Raw genomic sequence first — 14,189 nt, 5'->3', positions numbered from 1 at the left:
CCACATCGCTCGCAACGGGTTGTACACAACGCTAGTGACTACTTTGAAGGACAGTAACAGGTGCAAAGATGTAACTCTTGTCTCGGTTGTGAATAAAGAGTTGCCACTATTTAAGTTCCAACCCTCGTATATTATGCCTAGTCACTCATGCATCCATAGCTTTTTATTTATCCTGTATCATAGCAGGTTAATTGTTTTCACTTTCTGTCAGTCTCAAAAAAATAGTTCAAATGGCTCTGGGCACTATGGGACTTAACATCTGAGGTCATCGGTCCCCTGGAACTTAGAACTACTTAAAACTAACTAACCTAAGGACATCACACACAACCATGCCCGCGGCAGGATTCGAACCTGCGACCGTAGGAGCTGCGCGGTTCTGGACTGCAGTACCTAGAACCGCTTGGCCACCGCGGCCGGCTGTCTGTCTCAGTCTTTACTCGACTGTATTGCGTTTTCCCTGGTTCATTTGCTATATCTTTTTTCTCTCCATTAGACAGTTAAATTCAGTACCTCGTGTGTTATACAAGGGTATAAACTGGGCCTTGTCTTTTTGCCTTTTAATCCTCCTTTATCCTCACAATCCTTACTCCTGCTTCAGGCAATCTTCCTGTCAAAGTAGTAACAACCTTTAGTTCTTGATTTCTTACCGTTTTGTAATCCTGCAAGAAATATAAACAAATAAATGAAAGAAGTATTTGAATGCCATCTCCCTCTCCTCCGTTGAGAAGCGTTATTCAAATTTTTGCACTAAACTGATCTCTTGTTCCTTAAACAAAATATCGAGTTCCAATTCCATTAACGATCTTATACTGGGTCCACAAAATTATATTAAAATCTGCACCCTTTTTGGTCTCACACGAGACTAGCGTTCGCTACAAATTATGTAGGCAACATACGGAACATAAAAATGAGATTATCTGGGACGAAATTAAAATTCAGTAACCTGGGAATACCATTCTACTGTCCCAGCCACCTCAATGATCGTTATTTGTATGTAAAATACAAAAAGGGAAGATGAGTGCGACGAAGAATTCAAATACATCTACGACGGCAGATTCCTCTTCTAGACCTGCTGCTGTAGGCTTCGCAGTTAATAGCGCCTATCGCTGGACTGTCTCGACACCTATCCAGTGTGCCCCAAACAGCAATCTCGGCCCTCCTGGCTGTACGACCGGGCCTGCTCCGTGTTGACTGTTCGACGCTCTCCCATATTTTACCCTCCGTACCGTCACCGATTCCGCCGCGCCGTACTCGTTGAGCTCCGGCATAGCAGCCGAACTCCCGCCTTCAATCTGCTTCATCACAAAACTTTTCGCCCGTTTCCGGAAAGGAGGAACCACGGCAGTTTCGCAGTGAGCCCGGAGCCATTCTCGCCATTCCATCACCCCCCCCTTTCCCCTCTCCGTCGCACAGGGCGCCCCCCCCCCCCCCTCCCTACGCTACCTACGCGGCACGCCTGTCTCCGCTTTCTTTCTTCCATTTCGTTTTTCCCCGGCAATTCTTCCACGTTCGTCAGGCAGGAGCCCGGCCCCGCTATCGCCCCTCGCTCCTTGTCCGTCTCGCTGCAGAACCGCCCCCTCTGCTGCTGCTGCTGCTGCTGCTTCTGCCGCTGCTGCCACGGCCTTGCCGCCGCCGCCGCTCCACGCCCACCAACATAGACACAAATCAGTTTGGTTTATCTGGCGTCGCGAGTGGCTGCGGGCCATCGCACAAATCTCCATGTTTATTTGCGCCGCGGCGGGCCGGCCCGCGCACATCACTCTGCCCGCCTCTTCTCTCCTCTCCTCCCGCCGCCGCCGCCGCCGACGCCGCTCAGCCCTCTTCTCGCAAGACGACACTCACTGCTCGGCCCGGGGTACGCGCGGCGCGCACTCATTTTCATAATTCGGCCGTCTGTATTCTCTCTGGTCAGGGAGCGCGCCGCCCGCCCTCCGGGGAGGAGTTAGGGGTGCGAAGGGGGTGGCGGAGGGGGATGGGGCGCGCGTCGCGGGAGGAGGGTGGCGGAAGAAGTTGGGGAGAATCGAACAACAGCGCAAACAAAACAGGGTAGTCCCCGGGGATTCCCCTCCCCCTTCCCCCAGCGGGTGGGGAGTACGAGAGGTGGAGGCCCCGAGTGGGTGGTGAGCTCCACCCCAAAAGGGGAGACAGACGGCGGAGCGGGTGGACGCAAGACCGATGGCGCGACCGGCGCCAAATTGAAAGTGGCGCCCAGGCGCTGGACTCGCGTGGCGGCACTCACTTGGCGTGCCGACGGCCCCGCCAAACGGACCCGGGCTGCCCGACTCGGCTGCCGACTGACTGACACTACTGCTCTGTCCTCGGACTCAGCTTGGAAGACGGACAACTGGAACGCATGGAACATTCTCTGTTTTCTTCCCTCGCCAGATCCAAGTACGAGGGTCTATCAATAAGTAATGCAACACATTTTTTTCCTCGGACAAATTCGGTTGAAAAATCGTGGAATTTGTTTCCGCCATCGTGAAATATTCCCGCTTCAACCCCTATAGATCCATGAACTTCCGATAGGTGAGGGTGCAGCATGTAGCCTTCGAAATGACAGGTGCGTTCCAAGGAGAGAGCTGCCGTTGTACTTCTTTTGGCTTGAAGCCAAAGCATCGAAGATTTTCGAAGGCGCTTGCACGGAAGTCTACAGATGGCTTGCAGTCAACATAGGCACGTTGAGTTCTGGGGTGGGGCCTGTGTCACCAACGTAACAAGATCCAGAAAACCTCCTGCGTGCCGGCTAGTCGCACACAGCTGTGACTGGTGCAGTGTTGGAACGTGCGGACACTCTCATTCGAGCCGGCCAGAGTGACCATGCGGTTCTAGGCGCTTCAGTTTGAAACCGCGCGACCGCTACGTTTGCAGGTTCGAATCCTGCCTCGGGCATGGATGTGTGTGATGTCCTTAGGTTAGTTAGCTTTAAGTAGTTCTAAGTTGTAGGGGACTGATGACCTCAGAAGTTAAGTCCCATAGTGCTCAGACCCATTTGTACCACTCTCATTCGACTTGATCGACGGATTACAAACACCTCGCTGCACAACCAGATCTCTCTGTTGGTAGTTCTGACATTCTCGTCCACCAGTTAGGGTACTCAAAGGTGTGTGCCTGCTGGGATCCATTGCACCTTCCGACTTCCAACAATTTGGCCTAATGAAGAACGCTCTCCATGGGATGCAGTACTTTGGCGATTGGGATGTTATTGATACAAGAAGACTTTGGCTCCAACATCGACCAGTAGGGTGGTACCCTGTGCGCATAAGGCCCTCCTAGTAATGTGGCCTAAGACCATCGCATTGAACAGAGATTATGTTGAAAAATACGGATTTGTAGGGAAAAGACTAGGGAATAATATGGTGTATTAGGATCTTGAATAAAACTAACCTGCTTTCAGAAAAAAAAGTGTTGCACGACTTAACGAACGCCCCTCGTAACACCTCAATTTTTCGACAGTCCCCAATGGCGGCTTCGTGACGAGCAACATACAGTTGAGACTGTTGCTGCCATCCGCTTTTCTAGTCTATATACGACTTGTGATTTGTCAGCATAAGTCAGCATTACTTCATTCTGCCGTTAAGTGCGTCAACACCTACGCAGTTGGTGAAATTGCTCCAGAAGGAACATAAAAATATCCCCACATTTATTTGCCTCTTCTCAGTGTCGAGAGAGCTCTCTTCCACACACCACTAATATTATGTCATATGTCTCAGATGAAGTTTCTTGCACATTCAAATTTTTACAGCCCGTTAAATACTAGAATCCAGGTATGTGGAACCATGGTGTAACACTATGACACCAATAAGCAACTGAGAAACATGATGGCTCGTAGTGCGCGGGATTAGCCGAGCGGTCTCAGGCACTGCAGTCATGGACTGTGCGGCTGGTCCTGGCGGAGGTTCGAGTCCTCCCTCGGGCATGGGTGTGTGTTTTTGTCCTTAGGATACCTTAGGTTAAGTAGTGTGTAAGCTTAGGGACTGAGGACCTTAGCAGTTAAGTCCCATAAGATTTCACACACTTTTGAACATGGCTCATAGCACAGAAACAATGTTTTGACAAACATAGATGTTTGTGACAATCAAATTTTATAAACAAACTACCAGTCTCATAGATCTGAGGTTTCTTAACCAAGTCTCAACGTCCTGCACTTCCTATGGGAACATAAAGCAGCCACTTCATTTTATGCAATATTAATTAATATTTAATCACCGATACTTCTATTATGAAGTATTACTGCTACGTGTGGTATGTAGACATTAAACTGTGTTGTGCAGCGTAGACAGCAATTGGGGTGTGCAGAGCAGCAGAATCCACTTTGTGTTTTAGGCCAATATGCAAATGAAATAGGTGAGAAATAGGTGAGACAGGGTTTTGTGAATGTTCATATATGAGTATACACTGCGGGGCCACAGATATAAAGCCGGTTCACCACAAGATCAATAGATGTCAGGAGCATCCATATATGCTAAAATCGATGTCAGTGTGTTGTAGGCCCAAATGGTTCTCAGTGTTTCAAATGTTTCTTTTCTCAATAGTTTCTGTGTATATTATTTAATTTTTTACTAACTAAAACACTGGTTTTTCTGTATATTTTTAATTTCACCTGTGAATGAAACCAAAACATGTTTTTCGTATTCAATATGAATTTCTATAGAACGAATTTCAAATAGCCTTTGTAGCTTCTATGTGAATTATTATTACAGTCAGTCAGTGCCAGCAGGGAAATGTTAGCGACAGTTAGGTGTCCTTATCTATTTGTCAGGTAGTAAATTACTATGATAGCAACATTACTGAGCGTTGCCTTATTACGTGAGAGTGAACGTGCTGGGGACCACAGAGTTAGCCACGGTGCAGAGAGAATGCAAGACGAGAAGTTGGTCTGCGTGATACCAAGTCACAATTTATGAGACACAGTGGGAGTGACGTATGTGAGCAGACGAATTAAGCTCCAGATAAGATCAAGATCCTGTCCATTAATATCTTGCAATTAACCATAGTGTCTTCGTAAGAACTGGAGCTAATGGAAGATTGTCGCAGATGCCGACTCAGCAGCGTCGACAACCTGTAACATTGTTCATATCAAATTGGCTAAGAACTTTTGCAAGACATACACGGTGAGTTTTCACTAAATAATAAAGGTAGTTATGTAACATTCTAACTGCCGTATCTTCTCATTAATCTCAGACACCGTTACCTACCACAGAAAACCGCAACTTTTCTACTACAATACAATCGAGTGTTGTTAATCAGCTAAAAAAAAGAACTTACATCAATATTTATGTCAGTTTTGTTTTCGTTGGAAAAATGATCTAAATTATTCAGTAATCGTGGCTAGTAAATAATCCAAGAAGTTCAAAATAACAATCATAGGCACTAAAAATAAATACAGTTTGAAAGAAAGACATGGTAGAATAGTTTTAAATGAAATACTGCTCAAAATTAAAACTGATTTGTAAGCTTTGCATATCATTGATTATATTGTGAAAGTGTTTTTTGTTATTTGCTTGTGTTTCGTATTTCAGTGTTACAACTGCGCTGAATTAAGATCAAAATGGTTCAAATGGATTCTGAGCACTATGGGACTTCTGACGTCATGAGTCCCCTAGAACTTAGAACTACTCAAACCTAACTAACCTAAGGACATCACACACATCCAAGCCCGAGGCAGGATTTGAACCTGCGACCGTAGCGGTCGCGCGGTTCCAGACTGTAGCGCCTAGAACCGCTCGGCCACCCCGGCCGGCTAAATTTTGATTACTTTTAATACATATTGAAACAGGTGTATTGCGAATTTGTTATTTGCATTTCTGGAATTTGTACATACTTTGGATGTCTCAAACGCTAGGCGACAATATTTTAAGCAGAGAGGAGTGCGGGAGATGTTTCGCTAGAGGGCAGGTGAGATAGGCGCCGAGCAGAGGACTCGTGACAATGTAGAAGTAAAGTTAATAGCATCTGTGTTTAAGTAAAATCATTTGTGTTGGAATATTGTGTAACAAAGGAGAAAGATTCGATTAATGATTTAGAATGAAATAAGATGTAATGAGAATAGAAAACCACAATAAGATGAATAGAGATAATGTTTTTTACTTAGAGGCACTGCAGTCGCGCGTAATGTAGAAACATTGTTGAAAGAGACATCCATATCAGGCAACGTCAGGTTTTTCATTAAAATTGTCTAATTTTCACTGTAAGTTATTTAGTATGTTTATCAATTATTTGTATAACTTTTGTGAGAGTAAGATTTTGATACCAATTTTGCTCTTTGTCAGTGTTAATGAGTGATGTAACACGAATTTCAAACAATAAATGGCATTTCAAATACTTTAAAAGCAGTTTGTCAGAGCATTGTACACGTCCTAGTTCCAAGTCGTTTTTATTTATAAAGTGTCTCACTCAGTAATGTGTATAAAATAGTTTTCCTGTTGTCTGGAGCATTGCACTAATCTCTCATTTACAAATTTTTATCTGACACACAGAGAACGGCAAGCACCGTCTTTCCAACAATTACATTACGGAGTAAAATATTTTAGTTTCAGGATTAGCTTGCTACGAAAATTATGAAAGCGCAGGAGGCACTTCATGAACAGTATTATTAGGCAGGTCATTAACGCACAAGGACCACTTTGTTTAAATAACGAGATTAATACTTAAACTCAGGATTTAATCAGATTGTACATTTTTTTTAGAAAAACTATAAAACAGAACCAAATTCTTGGTGTATTCCCGCAGACAGATATATATGGTTTCTCTTGCAGTTCAAAATCGAAATCAAACGAAAATAGTTTTTAAAGGAAACTTTCAATTTTTGAGGGAATTCAGTACAAACACTTCCAAATTACTTAAAATGGTGAAATTACGAGGCAACACAATTGTGCTTGTAATAGAGATCCCAACATTTAACGATTTCCGTAACAGCTGTTTGCACATTTGTGAAAATTATTACATTTGATTTTCGTTAGTGATTTAAAACTGTAACTAACAATTTGCTGTGTTATTTCGTACAGTATTTTGCGGTGGTCTCGTGTGCAACCTATTACATCACACGCATTTGTATGCGTGCGTCTGTTCAGATAAACTACGTTACCACAAGAAGATGTCTTTCGACGCTCCGTGATCAATTTTACGAATAAGCTTTGGGACAACGTGACCCTATCAGGGCTTGGGAAACGCTTTAACTTCGCACCTACGCCTAGAACCTTATCTTTAAATAATTAGTGATGCTGAAGAAGCTGTGAAACCCCTTGCCAGTGATGAAGCAAAAGCAATCAGACGTGAGAGCTACACCTCAGGAAAGGCGGAAAGGGCCGCACTACGCAAGCTACGAGAACAACCTCACACGGTGGTCCTTCCAGCGAATAAAGGAAACGCCACTGTGCTGTTACCACGTGAGCTCTATGACCAGAAGATTTATAGCATGTTGAGTGAACCAACATACAGGAAGACTGATAAGACCCGAGAGGGAGAGTGGAAACGGAAACGACAGATTTCTTGAATTCTTCTTCCTACCGCAAAAGTTGCGAAATGATCACGACCTCACAGCTCTGATCCACCACTGTTATATGGTCTTCAGACATACACAGAAAAGGTCTTATTACTAAGACCTTTTGTGGGGAAGTGTTCACATCATATTCGCAACTTCGGTGACCACGTTAATAAATTAAACTCACTTTCACTCAACGAGTCGTACTTATTAGTAAGCTTCGATGTCGTCTCTCTCCCTTGCATTGACTGTCAATCGTCAGAAGTAACTTCTAAGGTGATATAACAGAGCTGTTTCACCATGCCCTTCCCTCAACCTACTTCTTTTTCAGCAGTGAATATTTTGAGAAAATTGATGTCGTTACCAAGGATAATCCCAGTCTCCCTTCTCCTAGCAAACCTGTTTATGAAAGACGTTGAGGGGGGAACTTGATTCGACAGTATTTAAACCCAAAGTTTTCTGGCGATATGTGGATGATACTTTTGTAGTGTGGGCCCACGGTGGAGAAGAACTGTCACGATTTCTAAAGTAACTACATTCTTTTTGCGAGAGTATCAAATTTACGATGGAAGTGGGGAAGGACAGCTGTCTGCTATTTCTGGACGCCTTGGTCAGATAGAAAGTGGATGGATCATTGGGGTATTATGTTTTCCGTAAGTTCACACATACAGACCTGTATTTGCAGGCGTCTAGCTGCCACTACTCTTCACAACAAAGCCCTGAGTTCGGTGGGGGGCAGCGATGGGGTGGGTGGACTGCTGTGGCCTGTTTTGGGGCTGTGAACCATGAGGGCTACGGCGGAACGGAGCCTCTCCGTCCTTTCTAGGTCTCCGGTTCAGTACACAGAATACATACACACTTTTCATTAACTAAGGGCGTCCTTCGAATAGTGGATCGCCGAACACATGTGTCTGCTGGAGACAGCCTTGCAAGAGAGCTTGAAGACTTGGAATTAGTGTTCAAAGATAATGGATATTCTCCACATCAGCTAAGCACAGCTTTGAGAAAGAAGAAACATGTCATCCCGCACGTCGGCAAAATATCGTCGATATTAGGCACATCAAGTGAAAGTAATCTTCCGCTCACTTATAATGAGGTGTGCTCTTCTCTGTTCGGTGAAGGACTATCTGCGATTCCGGAAGGCTACAGTATACATCACCAGTGTCGAAAAGCCTGCAAGTGCCAGACAACGCGCGCAGTCCGTGAAAAAGGTGTTGAACATGATCGTCACATTCGCTTTTCGCAGCCCAGTAAGTCATCTATAGCCGAGCGTCGTATCTCTACAGGATAATCCATGCATAACTCTGCCACGAAAATCTTGGTCTCGACGAGATCCTTCAGGGATTCAAATGTTAGGGAATCAGTGGAAATACATCTAGCTCAAGATCTCATTAATCGTGAGGGCGGCTTTCAAGTGGATAAGGCTTGGGACCCGGTGATATCTTTACTTTCTTCAAAAAGAATATGTTTTATAATCAACTACACTTCTAGCAATATTTATTTTTAAATACTTTTTGACATCTGAATTTTAATTCCGCGGTGCAGGTCACAATACGCAACACTTCATCTTGGTAGGATGTGTTTCTATTGGAATGTACCTGAAGAGCTAATGTAACAGACTTTTCGAAGTCATGCAATGCACGTGACAAAGTCATAACGGTTGTCCAGTCCAGTCTCCATCTCAAAGAGTCAAATAAAACTAGTTTAGGGGACCGATGACTATCGCAGTCTGGTCCCTTCAATCTCACAAACCAACCAACCAAAACTAGTTTAGTAACTTCAGTCACAAATTCGAGTTTCTTGTAGAATTCTGTGTCCATTGATAATAACCACAGACCTGACCTCCATTTAACTGAAAGGACCTTAAACTTTTCTGAGGTCTCAGAATTTTCCAAAGCTCGTCTACCTTATTACTGAATCCTCTAATATCTTTAGCCGATAAGCTAACCTTAGTTTTCTGTGCAGTACTAAGCATTTTATGGGGCTCTTCTGTTATTTTGACTTTTTTAAAACATGGTGAATGTATCCTGATTCTAGCCTAAGAATGATACCTCTCTGACACTAGAAAACAGAGGGATTCTGGTATGTGTGATGGTGCTCCCCCTCTCCCCCGCACAGTGTCTGTAAGAACCTGAGCCAACCTATCTTTCGCTCTCCTATTCAGATGCAGGTTTTGTATAGTATATTCGCATCTCCCAACCCTAGCAACTGATACTGCACTCATATGAGATATCGTTTCAGTTACCAGCAGCCTGCTCAACTCAGTGTTCAAACAGCTCACAGAAATGTTTACCCAGGGCCGGTCACAGAACTCACACTTGTGTGTGTAGTTGCTATTCCTATTCCAGCTGGATCATCCCTAATGGAGTTCCGCAATAAATTACAGCCAGTAACAGCGAATACTCGGTTCAAGTTTCACAAGAGGAGGAGCTGTACTTGTAAAAGGCCGCAAGATACAGGAAGATTTTCGTTAGATTACATCATGGTCAGGCAGAGGCTCAGAAATCAGATACTGGAATGGCTCAAATGGTTCAAATGGCTCTGAGCACTATGGGACTTAACATCTTAGGTCATCAGTCCCCTAGAACTTAGAGCTACTTAAACCTAACTAAACTAAGGACATCACACAACACCCAGCCATCACGAGGCAGAGAAAATCCCTGACCCCGTCGGGAATCGAACCCTGTGAACCCGGGCGTGGGAAGCGAGAACGCTACCGCACGACCTCGAGATGCGGGCTACTGGAATGCTTGGCACATCTAAAGGCAGATACAGACTCACATCATGATTTAGTAGCGATGCAGAGTGGGCTTAAATTTAAGGAACTAGTCAGGAAGAATCAATTCACAACGAAGAGAGATATGGAAGTGATGAAGAATGAAGAGATACTCATGAAGTTCTCTGAGGCTGCAGATACTGCGACAAGGAATAGCTCAGTAGGGATTTCAGTTGAAGATGAAGGGACAGCTCTGAAAACGGCAATCACAGAAACTGGAAAGTAAAACGTAAGTAAAAGAAGGTCACTGCGAAGAAACCATGGATAACAGAAGAAATACTTCAGTTTGTAAAGGAACTGAAAATATTGTGATTTAATCGCAGAGGTACTGAAAAATTGTTCCAGTGACACACCAGAGAAATATCTGGTAAACTTTTTATCTTTGAGAGACATAGGAACAATTTCGCCCTTCGTTTTTTATTTCTTGTATGAACGACTACTTTTTGTTCTGATGGGCTGGTGGGATGTCGTACTGTCTAATTACTAGTGTGTGTGTGTGTGGTAAATGAATGAGTTAAAAGACGCAAGATGTGTTTTATATTATTTTCATCGCACAACAAGCCTTATTCCCAAGCCTATGGAGTATTTATGTTAAGCAGAGAAGGCCAGTTTTAGATGGAACCGAAGATCTTCAAAACGGCGCTGCTCAACAATAGAGGTACGTGATTGTGCTCTCTACTTTCCTTTCGTGGCCGCTAAAATTACTTCCGATTCGTTTTGCCGAGACATTCAGAACCTGCAATCTTCTTTTTCTTATAAAAATACTAGTCCGATGCAAAAGAAATACTCTTAGATTTAAATAATTGCCATTCTTTTCCCCAGGCCACGGGGAATGATAGAACGTACGTGCCTCTACTCTGAATGTACGTTCGCAATCTCCGAGTGTGTTACGACGAAATTATTTCACAATGAAAATTTCTCATCAGACCGCAACCACTCGCACGCGAATGTACGTACCCTCTGAATGTATCTAGTCGGTCACGCGCGTTGTTCAAAAGCTTTACTTTTAATATTCAGTGGATTACATTTCCGAAATTAATTTTTGTTTATGCTGCAAATCGTACTTCACGCGAAGTATTTATTACGTAAGTTTCAGCCTCAATTAAAAAAAAAAAAGATTCCGAATAATAGAAATAAAGTATAACAATCAAACAAATCAAACCTAAATAAACAGAAAGAGGGAACGTTACAACTTGATCGATGAAAATAAAAAAATAAAAAACTACAAGAAAGTTCACGTATATTCAGGAATACAGAATTACAAGTCGCTTAGGAATGAAATATACAGAGTGGTCCATTGATCATGACCGAGACAAATATCTCACGAAATAAGCGTCAAACTAAAAAACTACAAAGAACGAAACTTGTCGAATGGGGAAACCAGATGGCGCTATGGTTGGCCCGCTAGATGGCGCTGCCATAGGTCAAAAGGATATCAACTGCGTTTTTTTAAATAGGAACCCCCATTTTTTATTACATGTTCGTGTAGTACGTAAAGAAATATGAATGATTCAGTTGGACCACTTTTTTCGCTATGTTATAGATGACGCTGTAATAGTGAAAAAAAGTATAAGTACGTGGTATCACGTAACATTCCGCCAGTGCGGACGGTATTTGCTTCGTGATACATTACCTTGTTAAAATGGACCGTTTACCAATTGCGGAAAAGGTCTATATCATGTTGATGCATGGCTATTGTGATCAAAATGCCCATTGGGCGTGTGCTATGTATGCTGCTCGGTATCCTGGACATCATCCAAGTGTCCGGAATGGTCACCGGATAGTTACGTTATTTAAGGAAACAGGAAGTGTTCAGCCACATGTGAAACGTCAACCACAACCTGCAACAAGTGATGATGCCCAAGTAGGTGTTTTAGCTGCTGTCGCGGCTAATCCGCACATCTGTAGTACCCTGTATAGGAAGCGCGGAGAAGCTAAAGCGAAGTTGTTGCACAAAAATGTGATATATCGAAAAAGAAATAACTGTCGGAAGGTCTGACTCAGCATAGTGAAAAATCAAAAGGATGAAATTAAAAGCAATGGTGGTAACATGAAGAGTGTACTTCAAATTCCATTGCTCAATGCAGTGAAACAGCAGATAGATGGAAAGAGTACACTGAAGGCCTCTATAAGTGAGAAGACTTGTTGATGTAATAGGAGGAACAGGAGTCAATGTGCAAGAGACAGCACATGCGCTATTATCATTAGAATGTAAAAGAGGTTTGGAATAGTTATGATAAAATAAGGCAGAAGGGATGTATAAGATTACTTGAGAATTTCTAAAATCATTGGGGGAAGTGGCAACAAAACGACTACCACCGTTGGTTTGTAGAATGTATAACACTGACGGTATGGCGGTACACCATCTGACTTCCCGGAAAAATATCATCCACGCAATTCCGAAGACCGTAAGATCTGAAAAGTGCGAGAATTATTGCACAATCAGATTAGAAGGTCATGCATTCAAGTAACTTCCAATAATAATATACAGACGAACGGAAAATAAAATTGATGACGTTTTTGATGATGATCAGTTTGGTCTTAGGAAGGGTAAAGGCGCCAGAGAGACAGTTCTGACATTGAGGTTGATAATGGAAACAAGACTAAAGAAAAATCAAGATACGTTCACAGACTTTGTCCGCCAGGAAAAAGCGTTCGACAATGTAAAGTGGTGGAAGATGTTGGAAAATTTGGGAAAAATAGGGGTAAGCTATAGGGAGAGAAGGGTAATATACAACATGTACAGGAGCCAAAAGGGTAGAATAAGAATAGACGAATAAGAGTGACGTGTTCGGATTAAAATGGTGTAAGACGAGAATGCAGTCTTTCGCCCCAACTGTCCAACCTACACATCTAAGAAGCAATGATGTAAATAAAAGAGAGGTTCAACAATAGCATTAAAATTCAGCGAGAAAGGGCATCAATAATAAGATGACATTGTTATCCTGAGTGAAAGTGAAAAAGAATTTCAGGATCTGTTTAACGGAATGAATATTCTAGTAAGTATGGGATATGAAATGAAAGTAAATCGAGGGAAGACGAAATTAATGAGAAGTAGCAGAAATGAGAACATTGATAAACTTAACATCAGGCTTAATGGTCGCCGAGTAGATGAAGTCAAGGAATTCTACTACCTAGACTGCAAAATAATCAATGACGGACGGAGCAAGGAGGACATAAAAAGAGACTATCACTGACGGACAGTTTGAATGATGCAAGTATAGAAGTGGATACGTCGCGAGAATCATTCCACCATGCAGTATGCAGATAATTTGCTTTGCATTTTTACCACTGCAGCAGTTCTTAACTAGCTTTACCCGGTTTGATCTTCGGGAGCGATAATAGCAAACGGTTTTTAGTAAGGAAAGCTAAAGAGAGAGACAAGGATGGAGTTGTGGGGCCGTAGCAGTTCTTAACTGTCCGGACCCGGTTTGTTCTTCGGGTACGATAATAGCAGACAGTTGTAAGCAAGGAAAGCTATAGTGTGAGACAAGGATGGAGTTGTGGGAAGTTGGGATACTAATTAATGATACGACCGATGAGATAGCGGGCACGGCTCCCGGATACTGGTACTAATAACAGTAAATTGTCACAGCTGAAGTTGTACTGGCCTGAGAAGCCATTGGGCGAGTTGTCAACGAAGAATTTAACCTTTCTGTATGGCTCCCTGAACTCGGGTCTCCTACGCTCGATTGACGAATTTGTAACATCGCAAAAGAGACGGGGCTCGACATAGTAGGTGCTTAGTGAGTACAACGGTATCGCAATAACCAATGTCACAATATTATAAGTGTTAAATTTTCCGGGGCTGTAATGGTTCAGATTGCGATTTTATAATCTGTTTCCGCATCTGACGAAGACATGTTGCAACTATTTGTCACTCATGAGCAGCTGCTGTACTTCAACGAAACAAAAGCGTAATTAGGGATCCCA

Source organism: Schistocerca gregaria, chromosome 1, assembly GCF_023897955.1.
Source record: "Schistocerca gregaria isolate iqSchGreg1 chromosome 1, iqSchGreg1.2, whole genome shotgun sequence".
Taxonomy (NCBI): Eukaryota; Metazoa; Arthropoda; class Insecta; order Orthoptera; family Acrididae; genus Schistocerca; species Schistocerca gregaria.
Note: the sequence above shows the minus strand (reverse complement) of the source record.